Source organism: Scyliorhinus torazame, chromosome 5 (genome assembly GCF_047496885.1).
Source record: "Scyliorhinus torazame isolate Kashiwa2021f chromosome 5, sScyTor2.1, whole genome shotgun sequence".
NCBI classification, from domain to species: Eukaryota; Metazoa; Chordata; class Chondrichthyes; order Carcharhiniformes; family Scyliorhinidae; genus Scyliorhinus; species Scyliorhinus torazame.
Genome location: NC_092711.1, coordinates 205,480,332 through 205,504,492, shown reverse-complemented (window position 1 = coordinate 205,504,492; position 24,161 = coordinate 205,480,332). Strand labels below are relative to the sequence as shown.

Sequence of the window (24,161 nt, the reverse complement as noted above, 5' to 3'; positions counted from 1 at the left end):
CGGGGAGGATGTGCAGACTCCGCACAGACAGAGACCCAAGCCGGAATCGAACCTGGGACCCTGGCGCTGTGAAGCAATTGTGCTATCCACAATGCTGCCGTGCTGCCCAGGTGGTCATCTGGGACTATTGGGACTTTACCTTTTACCTTTACAAAATGGCACCCATAGCACTAAGGAAGCCAAATTTCAGAGTGCGGGATTTTTTATTCTATGTTTTGAAAAAGCACCATGTCGAAATGTGTGCAATCATTGAGTGCCCCAAATAACCACAAGAGGGGGTATGTGACCCAAAAATGCAGGAATGGAGCCAATTTGCAACCTAAAACTACCCTGAGCATCTTATGGAATCATAGAATTCCTACACTGCAGAAGGAGGCCATTCAGTCCATCGAATCTGCACCGACTCGCTGATAGAACACCCTACCCAGGGTCACTCCCCCCTAAATCCGTAACCCCACCTAACATTTGAGCATTAAGGGACAATTTAGCAAGGCCAATCCACCTAACCTGCACATATTTGGACTGTGGGAGGAAACCTGAGCACCCGGAGGAAATCCATGCAGACATGGGGAGAACGTGCAAACTCCAAACAGACAGTTGCCCGAAGACGGAATTGAACCCGGGTCCCTGGCACTATGAGGCAGCAGTGCTAACCACCTTTCTTTCATGAATCTCTTCGAGCAGTGGTCCTCAAACTACTCAAACAGCACAAATTTGAAGCAGTAATCACGGACATCCAATCTAAATTTTAATATTATATGCTTATTATAAAAGTGGTGCCGGTAAAGAGTGAGTTTCTTAATGCTTTTAAGAAACCAGGTAATTACTCAGAGCAGGTCCAGGACAATTTCACTGATGCAGACAGTGATGTAGACAACCCAGTGATAAAGGATGTGTGGCTCCAATAAGATTTCAGTGTGTGGCTAGAGCTTTTAATGTGGTTAAAGATTGTCTCTTAATGGACAACAAACCCACTCATTTCACAGATAACATCCAATACAGCAGCTCTTGGTCCAAACAATATTAACAGTGGTTGCGTCATACTTCAATGTTTAACAGCTCAAAGCAGGTTACAAATTCAATTTGTATATTATTGTTTTTAGTGTTTATACGAATTATATTGCCGTGTAATTCCTGTTGCAGTGTTAGCCTCGTGGTCGAGACTTATTATAAATGAGAATTGGTTCTCAATTGACTTACCTGACTGCATAAAGGTTAAGCAAAATAAAATAAATACTATTTTAATTTAAAATAAACGCGCCCGTATATGGGAAGTTTCTTCCATCCAATTCTGTTCCGGGGTACTCACTTAACCGTGATATTCTTGTCAATATTTTACAGATCAGTCCAGTGTCTCGACATTATTTAACCACGCAAGGAATTGCAGAAAGTAGGAAAATTCTAATCAGACTCGCACGCTGACAGGAGTGAAACAAGAGATTTAAACTGACTGACTAGAAAGATTAGAGGGGAGATGAGGAAATATTTTTTTCTTCCAGAGAGCTGTGGGGTTCTGGAACTCACTGCCTGAAGGGGGAGTAGAGTAAGAAACCCTCAATTCAGTTGAAGGGTGCCTGGATATGCACTTCAAGTGCAGTAACCTACAGGGCAGCGGACCAAATGCTGGAAAGTGGGATCAGACTGGCTGGTTTATCTTTCAGCTGGCGCACACATGATGGACCAAATAGCCTCTCCCTATGCTGTAAGGTGAACATGATTATTTTTTTAAATTTAGTCTACCCAATTATTTTTGTTTGCCAATTAAGGGCTAATTTAGCGTGGCCAATAAACCTATCCTGCACATCTATGAGGTGGGGGGTGAGACCCACGCTGACACGGAGAGAATGTGCAAGGACAGTCTCCTGGAGCCGGGATCGGACCCTGGTCCTCGGCGCCGTGAGGCAGCAGTGCTAACCACTGCACCACCCCGGTTAATATGATTCTAAGAAGTTAATATAAACAGAAAATCCTGGAGCTATTCAGCAGGTCAGGCAGCCTTATATTTGCATTTGCTCACCTCGAATTGAATACATCGAGGTGTTACAACAGGAGTTGACCTCTCCCACCTCCCTTCCCTTCCTTCCTTCTCTAAAGTAATGGATAGACCACATCGATGTACAAAGTGAGGGAGTGACCTGTTTTCTGTTGCATCCCTTTCGCCTCGTGTGTTTTTCTCTCTCCCTAGCTGGAGAGATTAATCTGCAGACCCCGGTTTGAGAACTGCTGCTTTAGCGGGGATGTGGAAGGAAGGGTTTAATTTCATTGAAGGCAGAGGCAATGGGTGGGAAGAGACCTCTTTTCCTGAAGAAAGGAAAGTTGGAGCCATTTGAGGAGGGAAATGGGGATGTACCTTTTCACACACAGGATATTGGAAATCTGGTGTTATCTCTCCAAAGAGCTGTGAAATTTTGAAGGGTGGGATTGTTCCAACTGACTTCAGTTCCAATTCCAATTCTCTTCCCGCAAGTAGTGGCGCATTAAGGCAGACTGTCGACTATTTCCATAGATAGTTATTCCTGGAACAACTCCCTCTTGCCGTGTGCTTTGTGGATCACTTGTGAGAAAAGAACCAGCTGATGGGGAGATTGACGAATATATAAGAACATTAAATTAAAAAAAGGTTTGGGTTCTCGCAAACCTGCCAAAGGCTCAGAGGCTTCCATATCCCCATTCCCAGCTGCCAGGCTCAGGTTGAAGTCAATGGTCTCCTCTGCATGTTGGCATGTCTGCCCCAAAGAGACTGCTATTCCATGACAATGTCTATCTTTACAGGAGAAATGCATAGAGGTCACTGGTTGCAGATATTCCCAGATCCTGCTGTCACAATCAATCCAAATTCACATGATGAATCTTTCAGTTGTGAGGGAGCCTGGAGCTAAGTTGTCAGACTTTAATGTGCTAGCACGAGTGATTTAGCTTCTGGGCTATAATCACGCTGCACCCGAAAGAGCAATGCTTGACTATTGTTCTAGGTATGCTGCTCTGTATTTGATTATCTTCCCTGTTACTAACAAAAAACAAAGAACAATGCAGCACAGGAACAGGACCTTCAGCCCTCCAAGCCTGCGCCGATCATGTGTCCTATCCAGACCAACCGCCTGTGTCCTTCTACACCCCGTCTGTTCATGTGCCTATGCAGATAAGTCTTAAAAGTCGCTAACGTAAGTCAACCACCTCACTTGGCAGTGCATTCCAGGCCACCCTCTGTGTAAAAAACTTCCCCCGCACATCTCTACTGAACCTTTCCCCCCTCACCTTGAACTTGTGCCCTCTTGTAATTGTCATTTCCGCCCTGGGAAAAAGCCTCCAACTGTTCACCCTACCTGTACCCCTAATAATTTTATAAACTTCTATCAGGTCGCCCCTCAGCCTTCGTCTCTCTAGGGAGAACAATCCCAGTTTATTCAAACTCTCTTCTTATAGCTAATATCCTCCATACCAGGCAACATCCTGGTAAACCTTTTCTGTACTCTCCAAAGCCTCCACGTCCTCCTGGTAGTGCGGTGACCAGAATTGGACACAGTATTCCAAATGTGGTCAAACCAACGTTCTATATAATTGTAACATAATTCTCGAGCTTTTATACTTGATACCCTGTCCTATGAAGGCAAGCATGCCATAGACATACTCATAGAATTATAGTATCATAGAATCGCCACAGTGCAGAAGTAGGTCATTTGACCCATCGAGTTCTGGGACAGGAGTAACCTGGGCAAATTGCACCTCAGTAGGGGCTGGGACCAAATGTCCTCACAGGGTGTCTAACACGTACTGTGTAGCACCATCGATCACACACGAGGCGAGACGTAAAGAACTTCAATCGAGGCTTTATTGAGCAGACTTGTTCAGACTCGTTCCCCAGCAGCTCAGTCACAGAATGCAGCTGCGGGGATTAACCCAGGTTCTTATATCCCGCCTATCTGGGTGGAGCCCAGTAGGCGGCGGATCCAATCGGGATCCAGCATCTGTCCTCCAATGGCTCCTCGGCATTCATGGTGTACCGTATTACCCTTAATACATATCACCACATACTGAGTGGGGGAATTGGAGACTTAATCATTTGACAGGGTTTGTGCACCAAGTGGATGCATTAGCGAGGAGATATGAGGTGCACAGAAGACTTGGAGAACTCAAGAGTATTGGAATAAAAAATATTTCAGAACTAGAAGGAATCAGACAGGAGAAATCAAGATGGGTTGGTGTCTATGGGTGAATTGTTAAATAAGGGGTGACAATCATGGAGATGTAACTCAAAGGTGGATATGGATACTTAATATTGCTGGCAGCTGAGGGGCTCCTTGCCCTGTTGGCATTGCATTGGCATCACAGCTCTGATCAAGGCATCAGAAAGGCTGTAGTTAGAAATAGGCTCTGGACCCTCAGATATAAAGGCCATTGCCGAAGACGAACTGCAGCGGCACAGGAAGGGCACAGCGCTGGGTTTCAGGAGGCTAATGGAGAGGGGCAAGGGGCATGAAAAAGGATGAGACCTTACCCTAAGCCCAGGGTCTAGAGGCAGAGACAAAGATACCTTAGTCACACAGGCAGCAAATGTCCTCTTCACCAAAGCTGGCCAGCACACCAGGTTCATAACTAATGAGGCATCTCAGGCTCGCAGGGCACTGGGTCGGGCTCTTGGACTGGTCAGGCGGTACCCTGCAATGCCCTCTTCCATCATTGTAGTAGCCGGCTATGCTGTCCATACATGGTCCTCCTGACAGGCGTGGATCTTGTGGATGATGAGGCCCTTGAAGGAACAGCTCATTGGGAAGCAGCTGGAAGTACAAGATGAAGAGGATTGGAGGCAGGAGAGATGATGCTGACCTGCACTTTAGATTTTTGAAAATAATGCCTTCAGTGTTAAGAAAACATTGCTTATTATGGGCATAGTGAAATAGGTTGACAAGGAGGATACGGGAGGCAAGGGCTTTGGTAGAGGGGCATAGATTAATTTGGAGGGTATGGATATCCATGATGGATGAATACAGGGGAAGAAGTGTCAAGGGTTGGCATGATGGGGGATGGAGAGTATGTGGGTATGAGGAGTGTGAGTTGGAGGGCTGTGTTTTGTTTGATCTGTTTTTCAATTTCAGACAGTGCTGGTGTACAGAGACAGACCGTCATCACCTAACAGCTTCAATACCCAGCAGCCTCTGCACCCAGCAGCCTCCAGACCCAGCAGCCTCCACACCCAACAGCCTCCAGACCCAGCAGCCTCCACACCCAGCAGCCTCCACACCCAGCAGCCTCCGCATCCAGCAGCCTCCACACCCAGCAGTCTCCGCATCCAGCAGCCTCCACACCCAGCAGCCTCCACACCCAGGAGCCTCCGCACCCAGCAGCCTCCACACCCAGCAGCCTCCGCACCCAGCAGCCTCCGCACCCAGCAGCCTCCAGGCCCAGCAGCCTCCAGACCCAGCAGCCTCCAGACCCAGCAGCCTCCGCACCCAGCAGCCTCCGCACCCAGCAGCCTCCGCACCCAGCAGCCTCCAGACCCAGCAGCCTCCAGACCCAGCAGCCTCCAGACCCAGCAGCCTCCGCACCCAGCAGCCTCCACACCCAGCAGCCTCCAGACCCAGCAGCTTCCAGACCCAGCAGCCTCCGCATCCAGCAGCCTCCACACCCAGCAGCCTCCAGACCCAGCAGCCTCCAGACCCAGCAGCCTCCGCACCCAGCAGCCTCCACACACAGCAGCCTCCAGACCCAGCAGCCTCCAGACCCAGCAGCCTCCGCACCCAGCAGCCTCCAGACCCAGCAGCCTCCGCACCCAGCAGCCTCCAGACCCAGCAGCCTCCACACCCAGCAGCCTCCGCATCCAGCAGCCTCCACACCCAGCAGCCTCCACACCCAGCAGCCTCCACACCCAGCAGCCTCCACACCCAGCAGCCTCCACACCCAGCAGCCTCCAGACCCAGCAGCCTCCACACCCAGCAGCCTCCACACCCAGCAGCCTCCACACCCAGCAGCCTCCAGACCCAGCAGCCTCCGCACCCAGCAGCCTCTGCACCCAGCAGCCTCCAGACCCAGCAGCCTCCAGACACAGCAGCCTCCAGACCCAGCAGCCTCCAGACCCAGCAGCCTCCGCATCCAGCAGCCTCCACACCCAGCAGCCTCCGCATCCAGCAGCCTCCACACCCAGCAGCCTCCACTCCCAGCAGCCTCCACACCCAGCAGCCTCCACACCCAGCAGCCTCTGCACCCAGCAGCCTCTGCACCCAGCAGCCTCTGCACCCAGCAGCCTCTGCACCCAGCAGGCTCCACACCCAGCAGCCTCTACACCCAGCAGCCCCCACACCCAGCAGCCTCCACACCCAGCAGGCTCTGCACCCAGCAGCCTCCGCAACCAGCAGCCTCCACACCCAGCAGGCTCTGCACCCACCAGGCCCCACACCCAGCAGCCTCCACACCCAGCAGCCTCCGCACCCAGCAGCCTCCACACCCAGCAGCCTCCACACCCAGCAGCCTCCACACCCAGCAGCCTCCACACCCAGCAGCCTCCACACCCAGCAGCCTCCACACCCAGCAGCCTCCATACCCAGCAGCCTACACACCCAGCAGCCTCCGCATCCAGCAGCCTCCACACCGAGCAGCCTCAGCACCCAGCAGCCTCCACGACCAGCAGCCTCCACACCCAGCAGCCTCCACGCCCAGCAGCCTCCACACCCAGCAGCCTCCACACCCAGCAGCCTCCACACCCAGCAGCCTCCGCACCCAGCAGCCTCCACACCCAGCAGCCTCCAGACCCAGCAGCCTCCGCACCCAGCAGCCTCCACACCCAGCAGCCTCCGCACCCAGCAGCCTCCAGACCCAGCAGCCTCCAGACACAGCAGCCTCCACACCCAGCAGCCTCTAACACCCAGCAGCCTCCAGACCCAGCAGCCTCCGCACCCAGCAGCCTCGGCATCCAGCAGCCCCCTCGCCCAGCAGCCTCTGCATCCAGCAGCCTCCGCACTCAGCATCCTCCAGACCCAGCAGACTCCACACCCAGCAGCCTCCACACCCAGCAGCCTCCGCACCCAGCAGCCTCCACACCCAGCAGCCTCTGCACCCAGCAGCCTCCAGACCCAGCAGCCTCCATACCCAGCAGCCTCCGTACCCAGCAGCCTCCGCATCCAGCAGCCCCCACACCCAGCAGCCTCCGCACCCAGCAGCCTCCGCACCCAGCAGCCTCCACACCCAGCAGCCTCCACACCCAGCAGCCTCCAGACACAGCAGCCTCCACACCCAGCAGCCTCCACACCCAGCAGCCTCCACACCCAGCAGCCTCCGCACTCAGCAGCCTCCACACCCAGCAGCCTGCGCACCCAGCAGCCTCCGCACTCAGCATCCTCCGCACCCAGCAGACTCCACACTCAGCAGCCTCTGCACCCAGCAGCCTCCACACCCAGCAGCCTCCGCACCCAGAAGCCTCCACACCCAGCAGCCTCCACACCCAGCAGCCTCCGCACCCAGCAGCCTCCACACCCAGCAGCCTCCATACCCAGCAGCCTCCACACCCAGCAGCCTCCAGACCCAGCAGCCTCCACACCCAGCAGCCTCCACATCCAGCAGCCCCCGCACCCAGAAGCCTCCACACCTAGCAGGCTCTGCACCCAGCAGCCTCCGCAACCAGCAGCCTCCAGACCCAGCAGCCTCCAGACCCAGCAGCCTCCGCACCCAGCAGGCTCTGCACCCACCAGCCTCCGCAACCAGCAGCCTCCATACCCAGCAGCCTCCACACCCAGCAGCCTCCACACCCAGCAGCCTCCGCACTCAGCAGCCTCCACACCCAGCAGCCTGCGCACCCAGCAGCCTCCGCACTCAGCATCCTCCGCACCCAGCAGACTCCACACTCAGCAGCCTCTGCACCCAGCAGCCTCCACACCCAGCAGCCTCCGCACCCAGAAGCCTCCACACCCAGCAGCCTCCACACCCAGCAGCCTCCGCACCCAGCAGCCTCCACACCCAGCAGCCTCCATACCCAGCAGCCTCCACACCCAGCAGCCTCCAGACCCAGCAGCCTCCACACCCAGCAGCCTCCACATCCAGCAGCCCCCGCACCCAGAAGCCTCCACACCCAGCAGGCTCTGCACCCAGCAGCCTCCGCAACCAGCAGCCTCCAGACCCAGCAGCCTCCAGACCCAGCAGCCTCCGCACCCTGCAGGCTCTGCACCCACCAGCCTCCGCAACCAGCAGCCTCCATACCCAGCAGCCTCCACACCCAGCAGCCTCCAGACCCAGCAGCCTCCATACCCAGCAGCCTCCAGACCCAGCAGCCTCCATACCCAGCAGCCTCCACACCCAGCAGCCTCCAGACCCAGCAGCCTCCATACCCAGCAGCCTCCACACCCAGCAGCCTCCAGACCCAGCAGCCTCCGCACCCAGCAGCCTCCAGACCCAGCAGCCTCCAGACCCAGCAGCCTCCGCATCCAGCATCCTCCACACCCAGCAGCCTCCGCACCGAGCAGCCTCCACACCCAGCAGCCTCCGCACTCAGCAGCCTCCGCATCCAGCAACCTCCACACCCAGTAGCCTCCGCACCCAGCAGCCTCCAGACCCAGCAGCCTCCACACCCAGCAGCCTCCACACCCAGCAGCCTCCACACCGAGCAGCCTCCACACCCAGCAGCCTCCACACCCAGCAGCCTCCACACCGAGCAGCCTCTACACACAGCAGCCTCCACACCGAGCAGCCTCCACACCCAGCAGCCTCCAGACCCAGCAGCCTCCAGACCCAGTAGCCTCCGCACCCAGCAGTCTCCAGACCCAGCAGCCTCCGCAACCAGCAGCCTCCGCACCCAGCAGCCTCCAGACCCAGCATCCTCCAGACCCAGCAGCCTCCACACCCAGCAGCCTCCACACCCAGCAGCCTCCGCACCGAGCAGCCTCCACACCCAGCAGCCTCCAGACCCAGCAGCCTCCAGACCCAGCAGCCTCCGCACCCAGCAACCTCCGCACCCAGCAGCCTCCACACCCAGCAGACTCCACACCCAGCAGCCTCCAGACCCAGCAGCCTCCACACCCAGCAGCCTCCACACCGAGCAGCCTCCACACCGAGCAGCCTCCACACCCAGCAGCCTCCACACCCAGCAGCCTCCACACCGAGCAGCCTCCACACCCAGCAGCCTCCACACCGAGCAGCCTCCACACCCAGCAGCCTCCAGACCCAGCAGCCTCCAGACCCAGTAGCCTCCGCACCCAGCAGTCTCCAGACCCAGCAGCCTCCGCACCCAGCAGCCTCCAGACCCAGCAGCCTCCAGACCCAGCAGCCTCCGCACCCAGCAGGCTCTGCACCCAGCAGCCTCCGCAACCAGCAGCCTCCATACCCAGCAGCCTCCACACCCAGCAGCCTCCAGACCCAGCAGCCTCCACACCCAGCAGCCTCCACACCCAGCAGCCTCCACACCCAGCAGCCTCCAGACCCAGCAGCCTCCATACCCAGCAGCCTCCACACCCAGCAGCCTCCAGACCCAGCAGCCTCCATACCCAGCAGCCTCCACACCCAGCAGCCTCCAGACCCAGCAGCCTCCGCACCCAGCAGCCTCCAGACCCAGCAGCCTCCAGACCCAGCAGCCTCCGCATCCAGCATCCTCCACACCCAGCAGCCTCCGCACCGAGCAGCCTCCACACCCAGCAGCCTCCGCACTCAGCAGCCTCCGCATCCAGCAACCTCCACACCCAGTAGCCTCCGCACCCAGCAGCCTCCAGACCCAGCAGCCTCCACACCCAGCAGCCTCCACACCCAGCAGCCTCCACACCCAGCAGCCTCCACACCCAGCAGCCTTCTCACCCAGCAGCCTCCACACAGAGCAGCCTCTACACCCAGCAGCCTCCACACCGAGCAGCCTCCACACCCAGCAGCCTCCAGACCCAGCAGCCTCCAGACCCAGTAGCCTCCACACCCAGCAGTCTCCAGACCCAGCAGCCTCCGCACCCAGCAGCCTCCGCACCCAGCAGCCTCCAGACCCAGCAGCCTCCAGACCCAGCAGCCTCCACACCCAGCAGCCTCCACACCCAGCAGCCTCCAGACCCAGCAGCCTCCACACCCAGCAGCCGCCAGACCCAGCAGCCTCCGCAACCAGCAGCCTCCGCACCCAGCAGCCTCCAGACCCAGCAGCCTCCAGACCCAGCAGCCTCCACACCCAGCAGCCTCCACACCCAGCAGCCTCCGCACCGAGCAGCCTCCACACCCAGCAGCCTCCAGACCCAGCAGCCTCCAGACCCAGCAGCCTCCAGACCCAGCAGCCTCCGCACCCAGCAGCCTCCGCACCCAGCAGCCTCCACACCCAGCAGACTCCACACCCAGCAGCCTCCAGACCCAGCAGCCTCCACACCGAGCAGCCTCCACACCCAGCAGCCTCCACACCCAGCAGCCTCCACACCCAGCAGCCTCCACACCCAGCAGCCTCCACACCCAGCAGCCTCCACACCCAGCAGCCTCCACACCCAGCAGCCTCCACACCGAGCAGCCTCCAGACCCAGCAGCCTCCAGACCCAGTAGCCTCCGCACCCAGCAGTCTCCAGACCCAGCAGCCTCCGCACCCAGCAGCCTCCGCACCCAGCAGCCTCCAGACCCAGCAGCCTCCAGACCCAGCAGCCTCCAGACCCAGCAGCCTCCAGACCCAGCAGCCTCCACACCCAGCAGCCTCCAGACCCAGCAGCCTCCGTACCCAGCAGCCTCCAGACCCAGCTGCCTCCGCAACCAGCAGCCTCCGCACCCAGCAGCCTCCAGACCCAGCAGCCTCCAGACCCAGCAGCCTCCAGACCCAGCAGCCTCCGCACCGAGCAGCCTCCACACTCTGCAACCTCTGCAACCGCGGCCTCTGTACTGAACAACCTCTGCATCCAACCGGCCTCTGCACCCAGCAGCCTCCACACCCAGAAGCTTCCACATTTGTTCCAGGGACAGGATCCAACCAGCACCACCTGCCGGAAGAAATACCCCACTCCTTGGCCTCTTTTCCCTAGGCCGGGCTCACAGAACCGGAAAATGTCCTGACTTTTCTCACCCGACACAGGATCAAAAGTCCAGGCCAGAAATAGACCCCGCTCTTCTTTCCTGCCTCGGATGTGAAAATCTAGTGTTAAATATTTTAAGCTCCTTCGACAATGTTGTTTTGTCAGCGCGGGGGGAAGCTGAGCTCCAAATGGGGATAAGAACTAAACATCAGTGGGCCACAAATTGGTTGCGTCACTGCAGCCTAAACAGGGGCATGGACAGCACAGGCCTGGCTACGAATTTGTTGCCAGGTTTCAGCATTGCCTTTCCTCATGGACAAGAAGCACTAGGGTCACAAGGGCTGACACCGCAACTGTACCAAGCCTCCAAGGAAGATTCCAGAGCTTTCAGCAGAGGTGCCACCAAGGTGGGCACCCATGTTGTTTCCATGGCATAGTCCTGTCTTCAAGCCTCTTCCTTCAGGAAGTTGTGTGCTGTTCGGATCTCGAATGTGGGAAAAGGAGATGTAAGCACCCTCACTAGTTTGCTGTGCCTGAGGAGGTGATAAAACTATCAGAGTCTAACATTATTGCACGGGCTTGTTGTGAGGTGGATAGAATTTGAATCTGATTTGAATGAACATTGATTAGTCATAATCTCTCTGTAAGACAAGCAGCGGCATAGCAACGTAAGAGAAGGTTGCCTCCAGTACAGAGTATTTTTAAGGCATTTTTCCCTAGCTGGTATCAAGCAATCCCCCATTTCTAAGCATTGTCTCCTGCAACTTTGTATTATTCAGGACCGCACGTGAATATATTTCTCTCTCGATAACTGCAGCACCAGCAGAAAGTAAATCAAGGAGGTGCAGCTGCGATCCAGTGCCTTCAGCACAGTTGATTTAATGTGTACATCTTTCACGGTGAAGATGTACTTTATTGTCGCCGCGTCTCTAAATATTCTTGTTCCCTTTTTTAAAAATATATTTGTTCTTGGGATGTGCGCGTCGCTGGCTGGGCAGCATTTGTTGCCCATCCCTAATTGCCTTTGAGGGGCTTCCTTGGCCATTTCAGAGGGAGGGGGGCGTTGCTGGGGCTGAGGCGTTTGCTCGGGTTCTTCCTTCGCTCTTTGTTACTCGGAGCCGGAATAGAGGGAAAAGATCATCAGTGACTGACTAGACAGGCTCCAATATTGTAGGTCATTCACAGTTATTTTCCGTACCTGGCCAATGTATAAAGGATGGACTCTCACTGGCTTATTGTGGGGAGGCCAATCTCACCTTCTGCACAGGAACGACCTCTATCCTCTTCAGCGAGCTCTGCCACCTGCTGGTAGTGGGAGGAGAATGTCCTCAGCTCAGGGATCCTTCCTCCAGCCTTCGTTCTCTCCCTTCAGTAGTGGGAAATCTGGTCCTGCGTAAAGTGAGTGCTGTGGAGGAAAGAGCTGTTCAGAAGCTGTTGTGTGCGCTGAGCACCCCCCAGTAAAGGATTAACATGCCATTTGTACAGGATCTTATGTGAGATGGTGATCTTAAAGTGGCTGGCAGCCTTTCGCTGCTTGTGTCCCATCTGCTGCTTGTAAATGACAGGCCTTTGGGCTCTAACCCTAAGACTGCCTGCTGCTTTTATGAGATTATGAGTTTGGAGTGAGGAGAAGTTCCACTTACCCTGACTGAGTGCATCAGATCATTCATTCTTTCCCTGCACTGCAAGGAGGTCCTTCTTTGTTGCCCACGGGCGCTGACCTCTCTGGTGACCTCCGCCCAGGCTGCCGTGGTCAGTGGTTAGGGCCTTTTCTCCCATCCCGAGGAAAGAGGATCTCCCGCCTTTCTGGGACGGCCTGGAGGACAATTTCCAGAGAGGCCTCGACGAACTGTGGAGCAGAGGGTTTTGTTCCTTTTGGTCGCCATGGTGATGCAGAACTCAACCACACAGCTGCCCAGCACTGAGTCAATGTCTGCATGGGTGCCATTTAAATATGACACTAGGACCTTTGACCCCATAATGGCATGGTGGACGATTCCCTGCCCATTCCACAATGACATTCAATGAGCTCCTCGGTGGGGCTGGTTTAGCACAGTGGGCTAAACAACTGACTTGTAAAGCAAAACAAGGCCAGCAGCGCGGGTTCAATTCCTGTACCAGCCTCACCGAACAGTCGCCGGAATGTGGCGACTAGGGGCTTTTCACAGTAACTTCATTGAAGCCTACTTGTGACAATAAGTGATTTTCATTTCATGAGATGAAAAGTGGAAAATTGGGAGTGAAAACCCGTCTCACTGCCCAGTGGGGCAGCCATCACTCCTGCTCACCATGGCACATAGTTTCCAGAATAGAATATTCCGCCTAATGCAAATTCACTGAAGATTTCTACCGGGCGCTACTGGTGCTGGGCTGAAACTGTGGCTGCCCGCAAGTTTTGGGGAGCGAGCACACGGAACTTTTAATCAGGGATGCTTTCGTAGCAGGTATGAGCTCCCCAGATATCCGCTGAAGACTCCTAGAAAGGGACACTCTCGGACTTAGAGAGGCACGGGCCCTGGCAGGGTCCATGGACGTTGCCTACAGAAACGCGCAGTCCTATGTGCCCGACCGCGAGGCGGCCCCCTGGGCTGTGTGGCACCCCACAGCGGCAGCCCCACAGAGCTTCTCCCTCACCCCGCAGGCCTGCGCTTCGAGATGGCCCATTAACGCCGCCGGGCCCCGCTGTTTCTTCTGCGGGCAGGCGAATCATCCCCGCCCGCGCTGCCCGGCCCGCACTGCCACCTGCAAAGGGTGCGGCAAGAAGGGCCACTTTGTGGGGGTCTGCCAGGCCTGCGCCGTGGCCGCAGTCTCCAGCGACTATGGACCGCCGCGGCAACCCCCCCCCTTCAGGCCCCGACTGGCCAGCGCTCACCGCCACCCCCTATCCTCGAGCCACGTGCGACCCACGGGCGCGGCCATCTTTCCCCCCCGGACACCACGCTGGATGGGTGGGCGCCGCCATTTTGTCCATCGCCGCCGCCATCTTGTTCATCCCCGGACACCATGTGCGACCCATGGGTGACGCCATCTTGGATGGGGCCCCAGGCCTCCAGCATGGCCGACTACACGCTGCCCGATCAGAACTCGCAATTGCTTCATCTGGCCTCGGTGACACTGGACCAAAGTCGACCCCGGACACTCGCAACGGCTACAACAATGGTCCTCATCAACGGCCACGAGACGTCTTGCCTCATTGACTCTGGGAGCACGGTAAGCTTTGTTCACCCCGACACGGTAAGGCGCTGTTCACTTGTAACCCACCCTGTAAATCAAAGAATCTCCCTGGCCTCCAGGTCACACTCGGTGGAGATAAAGGGGTTCTGCCTAGCGAACCTCACTGTCCAAGGCAGGAAATTCGACAATTTCCGCCTGTACGTCTTGCCGCACCTCTGCGCGGCTACCGTCCTGGGGCTGGACTTCCAATGCCATTTGCAATGCCTGACCGTTAAATTTGGCGGCCCTATACCTCCCCTTACTGTCTGCGGCCTCGCGACCCTTAAGGTCGACCCGCCTTCCCTGTTTGCAAACCTCACCCCGGATTGCAAACCCGTCGCCACCAGGAGCAGACGGTACAGTGCCCAGGACCGGACCTTCATCAGGTCAGAGGTCCAATGGCTGCTGGGGGAAGGGGTCATCAAAGCAAGCAACAGTCCCTGGAGAGCTCAAGTAGTGGTGGTAAAGACCGGGGAGAAACATAGGATGGTCATTGACTACAGTCAGACCATCAACAGGTTTACCCTCTCCCCCGTATAGCCGACATGGTAAACAGGATCGCGCAATACAAGGTCTTCTCCACGGTGGATCTCAAGTCCGCCTACCACCAGCTACCCTTCCGCACTAGTGACCGCAAGTACACTGCCTTCGAAGCAGATGGGCAGCTCTATCAATTTTTAAGAGTTCCCTTTGGTGTCACTAATGGGGTCTCGGTCTTCCAGCGACAGATGGACCGAATGGTTGACCGGTACGGCTTACGCGCAACGTTCCCGTATCTGGATAACGTCACCATCTGTGGCCATGACCAGCAGGACCACGACACCAACCTCCACAAATTTCTCCAGACCGCGAAAATCCTCAATCTGACATACAATAAGGATAAATGCGTGTTTAGCACCGACCGTCTAGCCATTCTAGGCTACGTAGTGCGAAGTGGAGTTATAGGCCCCGACCCTGAGCGCATGCGCCCCCTTATGGAGTTCTCCCTCCCTCACTGCCCCAAGGCCCTGAAACGCTGCCTCGGGTTATTCAGCTATTATGCACAGTGGGTCCCCAATTACGCAGACATAGCCCGACCCCTAATCCAGTCCACAACCTTCCCCCTGTCGACGGAGGCCCACCAGGCCTTCAGCCGCATCGAAGCAGACATTGCAAAGGCCACGATGCGCGCCATCGACGAGTCCCTCCCCTTCCAGGTCGAGCGGGATGCGTCCGACATAGCTCTGGCCGCCACCCTCAACCAAGCGGGCAGGCCCGTGGCTTTCTTCTCACGTACCCTCCATGCTTCTGAAATTCGCCCTTCCTCGGTCGAAAAAGAGGCCCAGGCCATAGTAGAAGCTGTGAGACATTGGAAGCATTACCTGGCCGGCAGGAGATTCACTCTCCTCACTGACCAATGGTCGGTTGCCTTCATGTTCGATGATGCACAGCGGGGCAAGATTAAAAATGACAAGATCTTGCGGTGGAGGATAGAACTCGCCACCTACAACTACGAGATCTTGTACCGTCCGGGGAAGCTAAACTAGCCTCCTGATGCCCTGTTCCGCGGCACTTGTCCCAATGCACAAGTGGACCGCCTCCGAGCCCTCCACGAGGACCTCTGCCACCTGGGGGTCACTCGCTTTTTCCATTTTGTCAAGACCCGCAACCTGCCCTACTCCATCGAGGAGGTCAGGTCAGTCACCAGGGACTGCCAAATCTGCGCGGAGTGCAAACCGCACTTCTACCGGCCAGAGAGGGCGCACCTGATAAAGGCTTCCTGTCCCTTTGAACGCCTCAGCATGGATTTCAAAGGCCCCCTCCCCTCCACCGACCACAACATGTAATTCCTGAATGTGATTGACGAGTACTCCCGGTTCCCATTCGCCATCCCCTGCCCAGACATGACCACAACCACCGTCATCAAGGCCCTCCAGGGTATCTTTACACTGTTCGGTTTCCCCCCGTACATACACAGTGATAGGAGGTCCTCCTTTATGAGCGACGAACTGCGTCAATTCCTGCTCAGCAAGGGCGTCGCCTCGAACAAGACGACCAGTTACAACCCCCGGGGAAACGGGCATGCAGCGAGGGAGAATGGAACGGTCTGGAAGACTGTTCTACTGGCCCTACGATCCAGGGATCTCCCAGTCTCCCGCTGGCTAGAAGTCCTCCCGATGGCCCTCCACGCCATCTGGTCGCTGCTCTGTACAACCACAAATCAGACACTTCATGAACGTCTCCTTGTTTTCCCCAGGAAGTCCTCCTCCGGGACCTCGCTCCCAACCTGGCTAGCGACACCCGGACCCATCCTGCTTCGGAAGCACGTGCTGGCGCACAAGTCGGACCCGTTGGTTGAGAAGGTCCACCTGCTGCACGCTAACCCCCAGTACGCCTACGTAGCATTCCCTGACGGCCGGCAAGATTCAGTCTCCCTTCGGAACCTGGCGCCCGCCGGAGCCACACGCACACCCGAACCATTGTCCCCGCCCCCCCCCCCCCCCCCCACAGCACCTCACTGGAGGGTCAGCACTCCCGCCGCTCCTGCCTAGACCCGCCCACCCACTGACGCCCCCTGCAGGCTCCCCCCCCCCCTCGTGTCAACCTTTTGCCCCAACAGCGCTGCCTAGGGGTGACGAAGCTGCCAGGGAGGACAAAACCACGCTCTCGGAGTCACAACCACCGGGACGCCCACCAGAATCACCACCGAAGCCCAGACGCTCCAGAAGGACGATCAGGCCACCCGATCGACTGATTGCTTCGCTTTGACTCTAACTGTGAACTTTGTAAATGCCCTCGACAGCACGGTACCTCCATACCTGGTCATACCATGTTAAAGGCGACTCTTACCACTGACCACCACCCCCGCCAAACTCTTTTTTAACAGGGTGTGAATGTGTTTGTACCAGGTATTGCGGTACCTGAGAGGCTGATGACCATTGGTTAGACCCAGGAGTCTACCATTGGCTGTATTACGTAGCTCCGCCCTGAAGGTGGAGTATAAGAGATGGTGCTGTCCCAGCAGCCTTCACTTTCTGTATCGAAGCTGCTGGAGAACAGGTTCTAGTAGATTAAAGCCTTCAGTTATGAAATCACTTCGTCTTGAGTGTAATTGATTGCGCATCTGTTTACACAGGCATAAAATATTCTCCTGAATATTACCCCCAAGTGTGTACTCTGATAGAATTGGAGGGAAGGAAGTTTGTCTGTTTATGGAATTTTTTGAAAACAATTACTGTAAATTTGTAACCTGCTTTGAGCCTGTTGAACGTTTCAATATGATGCAACTACTGTTTATGTTGATTGGACCAAGGGTAGCACGGTGGCACAGTGGTTAGCATTGCTGCCAACGGCGCTGAGGACCCTGGTTTGAATCCTGGCCCTGGGTCACTGTCCGAGTGGAGTTTGCACATTCTCCCTGTGTCTGGTTTAACCCAAAAGATGTGCAGGATAGGTGGATTGGCCACGTTAAATTGCCCCTTAATTGGAAAAAATAATTGGGCACTCTAAATTTTAAAAAAATATATTGATTGGACCAATAGCTGCTGTACTGGAAGTGATACGTGAACTGAGTGGATTTGGAGGCCATTAAGAGACCATCTTTAACCTCATTAAAAGAGTGCTCTAGCCACACACTAGAATCTTACTGGAGCAACACTGGGTTGTCTGGTCTATCTACATCAGTGAAAGAGATCTGAGATTGCTACTCTAAGTCCATCACCTGTCTTCTTAAAAGCATTATTAAAGCACACTGTACATACAGCACTTCATATTGTGAACATTAAACAGTATTATAATTTAGATTGAAAGACCTTGATCTCAAATCCATTTGGAAAAGCACTTGAGAGCTATTGTATAATCATCGAATGCTTACAGCACAGAAGAAGGCCATTTGGGCCATTGTGGCTGTGCCAGCTCTCTGCATGAGCCACTCAACTAGTCTCATTCCTGTCAGGTACCCGTTGCCCAGTGAACTTTTTTACTCTTCAGCTAATTATCGAATTCCTTTTTGAAAGTCTCAGGTGGTCCATAACCACTTGTATGTAAAAAATGTACTGCCTCATTGTAAAGTTGCTGGGTTATATGGAAATGTTCAGAGAATCATGGAGTTCCTACAGTCTGCACAGACCCTTCGTAAGACCAGCCTACCAAGGCCCAATCCTACACCCTATTCCTGCAACCCATCCTAACGGGCAATTTAACATGGCCAATCCATCTAACCTGCACATCTTTGGACTGTGGGAGGAAACCGGAGCACCCGGAGGAAACCCACGCACACACGGGGAGAAAGTGCAAACGCCACACAGACTGTCACCCGAGGTCAGAATCGAACCCGGGTCCCTGGTGCTGTGAGGCAGCGGTGCTAACCATTGTGCCACTGTGCTGCCCCAAAATGTATATTTGCCATTCTACGCATGATCTCATAGATTCATAGAATCCCTACAGTGCAGAAGGAGGCCATTTGGCCCACTGACTCTGCACCAAACCTCTGAAAGAGCACCCGACTGAGGCCCAATCCCTCACCCTATCCCCGTAACCCCACCTAGGGGCAATTTAGCATGGCCAATCCACCTGACCCGCACATCCTTGGACTGTGTGAGATTGACAAAGGACTAACAGCTGAATCCTTTTACTGAGAGTTGTTAGCAAATTTTACATGCTGTGTGTCTGGGGGAGAACTCCCAAGTGACAGACGCATTACTTCCTGTGTACAAATCATCATGATGTACACATGATCACTCGGTCGACATCTTCCCCATTTTAGTTGGGATAACTGGTACTCCAGTCATATGACAGTGTTGGATGGCAGTAATAGGTCATTAACTATTTACAAAGTACAGAGCACAGACTTAGGCTGCTTCACCTGGCACAAACTCCATCGTGTCTCTTCCCCCCTCTCCCCCGGCCCCGTTTACACAAAGTACAGCCTGATGCACAATCAATAACCTCAGAAACGAGATTGGAGACAATTGAAGGCTTCAATACGCTAGATGTTTCCCCCAGCAGCGCAGGTACAGAAGGAAGCTGCTGGGGCAGCACGGGCTCTTATACCCCGCCTTGCACGGTGGAGCTAACATGCAGGCTTATCCAATGGAACAAGTACATTCTCCACCAATGGTGTTCCGGCATTACTAGGTACCGTAATCCTCCTAACACAGACTACCACATTCACCCCCTGTTTAGAAAGAGTCCGGCGGGGGTGGTGGCTTCGTACTACAACGTGGTAGAAGTGGTAGAAGTTAAAGTTATGAAGGTACCATAATGCCTCCGTACAGCATTTTGCCTCATTACAACTTTTAACTATTTACAACAGTAATGTACATTTCAAAAGGAAGCAATTAGTCGGTCGGGGGCCCTGGTCGTCCTCTGCGATCGTCGTAGCTTTGGTGGTGATGTCGGTGAAGGTTCAGGTGTCTGTGACTCTGGGAGCGTGGTTTCAGCTTCTGCGGCGGCTTCATCAGCCCTAGATGTGGCTGGCGGAATGGCCGACTAGCCTGGGTAGGGGGCAGCTGTGGGGTGCGCCCGTGGGAGGGAGGGTGGTGCTGGTGGCGGGGGTTTGTGTGGCGATCCAGCGGGTGCCAGGTCCCATAGGGAGACCGTATCTTGTCGGCCGTCGGGGTTCGCCACGTAGGCGTACTAAGGGTTAGCGTGGAGGAGATGGACCCTCTTGACCAATGGGTCCAATTTGTGCGTCCGCACGTGTTTTCGGAGCAGGACGGGTCCAGGAGCTTCCAGCCAGGTCGGGAGCGAGGTCCCAGAGGAGGACTTCCTGGGAAGACAAGGAGACATTCATGAGGTTTTTGGTTGGTCGTGGTACACAGCAGTGACCGAATGGAGTGGAGGGCATCCGGGAGGACTTCCTGCCAGCCGGAGACTGGGAGATTCCTGGACCATAGGGCCAGTAGGACAGTCTTCCAGAACGTTCCGTTCTCCCTCTCTACCTGTCCGTTTCCCCGGGGGTTGTAACTGGTCGTCCTGCTCGAGGCAATGTCCTTGCTGAGCAGGAATTAACGCAGTTAATCGCTCATAAAGGAGGACCCCCGATCACTGTGTATGTAAGCGCGGAAACCGAACAGCGAAAAGATACCATGGAGGGCTTTTATGACGGTGGTTGCGGTCATGCAGGGGCAGGGGATGGCGAAAGGGAACCGGGAGTATTCGTCAATCACGTTCAGGAAGTACGTATTGCGGATGGTGGAGGAGAGGGGGCCTTTGAAGTCCATACTGCGGCGTTCAAAGGGACGGGAAGCCTTTATCAGGTGCGCTTTCTCTGGCCTGTAGAAGTGCGGTTTGCACTCTGCGCAGATTTGGCAATTCCTGGTGGCTGTCCTGACCTCCTCGATGGAGTAGGGCAGGTTGCGGGTCCTGATGAAGTGGAAAAATCTAGTGACCCCCGGGTGGCAGAGGTCCTCGTGGAGGGCACGGAGGCGGTCCACTTGTGCGTTGGCACATATGCCGTGGGATAGGGCATCAGGAGGCTTGTTTAGCTTCCCAGGACGATACAAGATCTCATAGTTGTAGGTGGAGAGTTTGATCCTCCACCCTAGGATCTTGTTGTTTTTTATCTTGCCCCTCTGTACATTTTCGAACATAAAAGCAACCGACCGTTGGTCAGTGAGGAGAGTGAATCTCCTGCCGGCCAGGTAATGCCTCCAATGTCGCACAGCTTCTACTATGGCCTGGGCCTCCTTTTCGACTGAGGAATGGCGGATTTCGGAGGCTGCGTGAGAAGAAGGCCACGGGTCTGCCCGCTTGGTTGAGGGTGGCTGCCAGAGCTACGTCGGATGCGTCGCTCTTGACCTGGAAGGGGAGGGACTCGTCGATGGCGTGCATCGTGGCCTTTGCAATATCTGCTTTGATGCGGCTGAGGGCCTGGCGGGCCTCTATCGACAGTGGAAAAACTGTCGATTCGATCAGTGGACGGGCCTTGCCCGCATAGTTGGGGACCAACTGGGCATAGTAAGAAAAAAAGCCTAGGCAGCGCTTCAGCCCCTGGAGCAGTGAGGGAGGGGGAACTCCATAAGAGGGCGCATGCGTTCAGGGTCGGGGCCTATCACTCCATTACACACTACGCAGCCGAGGATGGCTAGACGGTCGGTGCTAAACACGCATTTATCCCTGTTATACGTTAGGTTAAGGATGTTTGCGGTTTGGAGGAATTTTCGGAGGTAGGTGTCGTGGTCCTGCTGGTCGTGGCCGCAGATGGTGACATTATCGAGGTACGGGAATGTGGCCCGCAACCCGTACCGGTCAACCATTCGGTCCATCTCGCGCTGGAAGACCGAGACCCCGTTAGTGACACCGAAGGGAACCCTTAAGAAGTGATAGAGCCGCCCATCTGCTTCGAAGGCAATGTATTTGCGGTCACTAGAGTGGATGGGGAGCTGGTGGTAGGCGGACCTCAGATCCACCGTGGAGAAGACCTTGTTATGCACAATCCTATTGACCAGATCAGATATGCGGGGGAGAGCTGCGTAAACCTGTTGATGATCTGACTGTAGTCGATGACCATCCTATGCTTCTCCCCGGTCTTTACCACCACTACTTGACCTCTCCAGGGGCTGTTGCTAGTCTGAATGACACCTTCCTTTAGTAACCGTTGGACCTCTGACCTAATAAAAATCCGGTCCTGGGCACTATGCCGTCTGCTCCTGGTGGCGACTGGTTTGCAATCCGGGGTGAGGTTCGCAGACAGTGAGGGGGGTGTAGGCCGCCAAATTTGAAAGTTAGACTTTGGAGGTTACACTGAAAATCCAATCCTAGGACTGTGGCCATGCAGAGGTGGGGAAGGACGTAGAGTCGGTAGTTTTTGAACTCACTTCCTTGGACTGTGAGATTAGCTATTCAAAACCCCTCGATCTCTACTGAGTGAGATCCGGAGGCCAGGTAGATTTTTGGATTAATGGGGTGGACGGGGAGAGAACAGCATCTTACCGTGTCGGTGGGTATGAAGCTCTCCATGCTCCCAGAGTCGATTAGGCAGGATGTTTCATATCCGTTGATTAGCACCGTCGTCGTAGCAGTCGATAGTGTTCGGGGCCGAGACTGGTCCAAGGTCACCGAGGCTACTCGTGGCAGCAGTTGAATATTCTCTTCAGGCGGTGTGTGGTCAGACGAGCTGGGGTCCTGGGGGCCTATCCAAGATGGAGGCGCCCATTGGTCGCACATGGCCGGGGGTGGGTGCACAAAATGGCGGCGCCCATCCATCGCAGGTGGCGTCCGTGGGACAAGATGGCGGCACCCGGAGGCCGCACGTGGTCCTGGAGGAGGAAGGTGGCGGCGCCCGCTGGCCACACGGGGACCGTGGAGAGGGTTGTGGTGGCGGTCCGCATTCGCCACTGGAGACCGCAGCAACCGCCCGGGCCTGGCATACCGCCACAAAGTGGCCCTTTTTACCGCATCCCTTGCGTGGGCTGACAACGTAGTCGGGGGTGCTTGGCCTGCCCGCAATAATAGCAGCGGGCGTTGCCAGGCTGTCTTGCAGCACAAGCTTGTGGGGGGATGGCAGATGTCTCGGGGTCAGCCGCGGGGGGGGTTCCACGCTGCCCAGGGGGCTGCCGCGCGGTCGGTGACGTAAGCGCGGGCGTTTCGGGAGGCCACGTCCAGGGAGCCGGCAAGGGCCCGTGCCTCCTTGAGGCCTAGGGTGTCTTTCTCCAGCGATCGCTGGCGGATTTGGGAAGACAGCATACCTGCAACGAAAGCGTCCTGGATCAAAAGTTTGGTGTGGTCGCTCGCCAAAACCTGCGGGCAGCTGCAGTTACTCCCCAACACCAGGAGCGCACAGGAGAATTCTTCCAGCGATTCCCCAGAGATTTGTCGCCTCGTCGCTAGCAGATGTCAAGCATAGACCTGGTTTACCGGGCGAATATAATGTCCTTTCAGCAGCTCCATTGCTGCATCAAAGTCGTCCGCGTCCTCGATGAGGGTGTAAATTTCTGGGCTCACCCTCGAGTGCAGGACTTGCAGTTTCTGTTCTCCCGTGGGTGTGTTTTCGGCCATTCCGAGGTATCCATTAAAACACGCTCAGGTTGCCGCTGAGTTTGCCGCGTGGGGGCTGAGTTGCAGACACTCCGGCTTGATTCAGAGCTCCATTCTTTTAAATCTAGCGTATTAAATTGATGCATAATCAATAACCTCAGAAACAAGATTGGAGACAATTGAAGGCTTTAATACGCTACATGTTTCCCCCAGCAGCGCAGGTACAGAAGGAAGCTGCTGGGGCAGCACGGGCTCTTATACACCGCCTTGCAAGGCGGAGCTAACATGCAAGCTTATCCAATGGAACAAGTACATTCTCCACCAATGGTGTTCCGGCATTACTAGGTACTGTAATCCTCCTCACACAGACTACCACACAGCCCATATACACTAAGTCAGTACATGGTTCTTGAGTTTGGAATTCGGTCTGCTCAGACGCCCAAATATGTAATTGTAGCAGTTGGCTGTGCTTGGGGTGCAGTCGAGTGGATGTCCTCGGGCATTCCTGGGGTGTGCACAGTGGCTGCATGGCTTCCTGTGTTGGTATTTGAAGGGGCCCCCATCGGTGCAGGGGACACAGATTGCAGACTGGTTGTGTTGAACACTGCAGCAGTTGGTGATGCTGCTTTGGGTATCTGTAACAAATGACGCCAGTTCCTGATGTAGAGAGCACCATCTGAGGCAACCACACGGCTGATCGGTTGGGGCACATGGATGTGCACTACTGCCAGTTCATTGTGGCCGTGTATGGTCTGCATTCTAACTGTCTGGCCTCGCTCCAGATTACAGAGTCTGCAGGTGTTGTGGTCATAGTATCTTTTCCCCTCTTTGCCACCGTTTCACGAGAACTCCATCCACATTTGTTTTCACTTTGGGTTGCAGAAGGGCCTTGGTGCGCACAGTGTGCGGGCAGCACAGTCGCACAGTGGTTAGCACTGTTGCTTCACAGCTCCAGGGTCCCAGGTTCGATTCCCGGCTTGGGTCACTGACTGTGCGGAGTTTGCACATTCTCCCCATGTCTGTGTGGGTTTCCTCCGGGTGCTCCTGTTTCCT

General features: G+C 55.6%; 1 long non-coding RNA gene across 1 annotated transcript in view; it reads right to left on the bottom strand.

The window, feature by feature from the left end:
• Positions 1 to 3,933: 3,933 nt before the first annotated feature.
• LOC140420906 (uncharacterized) overlaps positions 3,934 to 24,161 on the bottom strand; it is a 46,903-nt gene continuing 26,675 nt past the window's right edge. The window contains exons 3-4 of the long non-coding RNA XR_011946638.1: positions 12,194 to 12,342; positions 3,934 to 4,775 (exon numbers count right to left, since the gene is read on the bottom strand). This is a non-coding gene — a long non-coding RNA (uncharacterized lncRNA). The remainder of the gene's footprint in view (positions 4,776 to 12,193; positions 12,343 to 24,161) is intronic.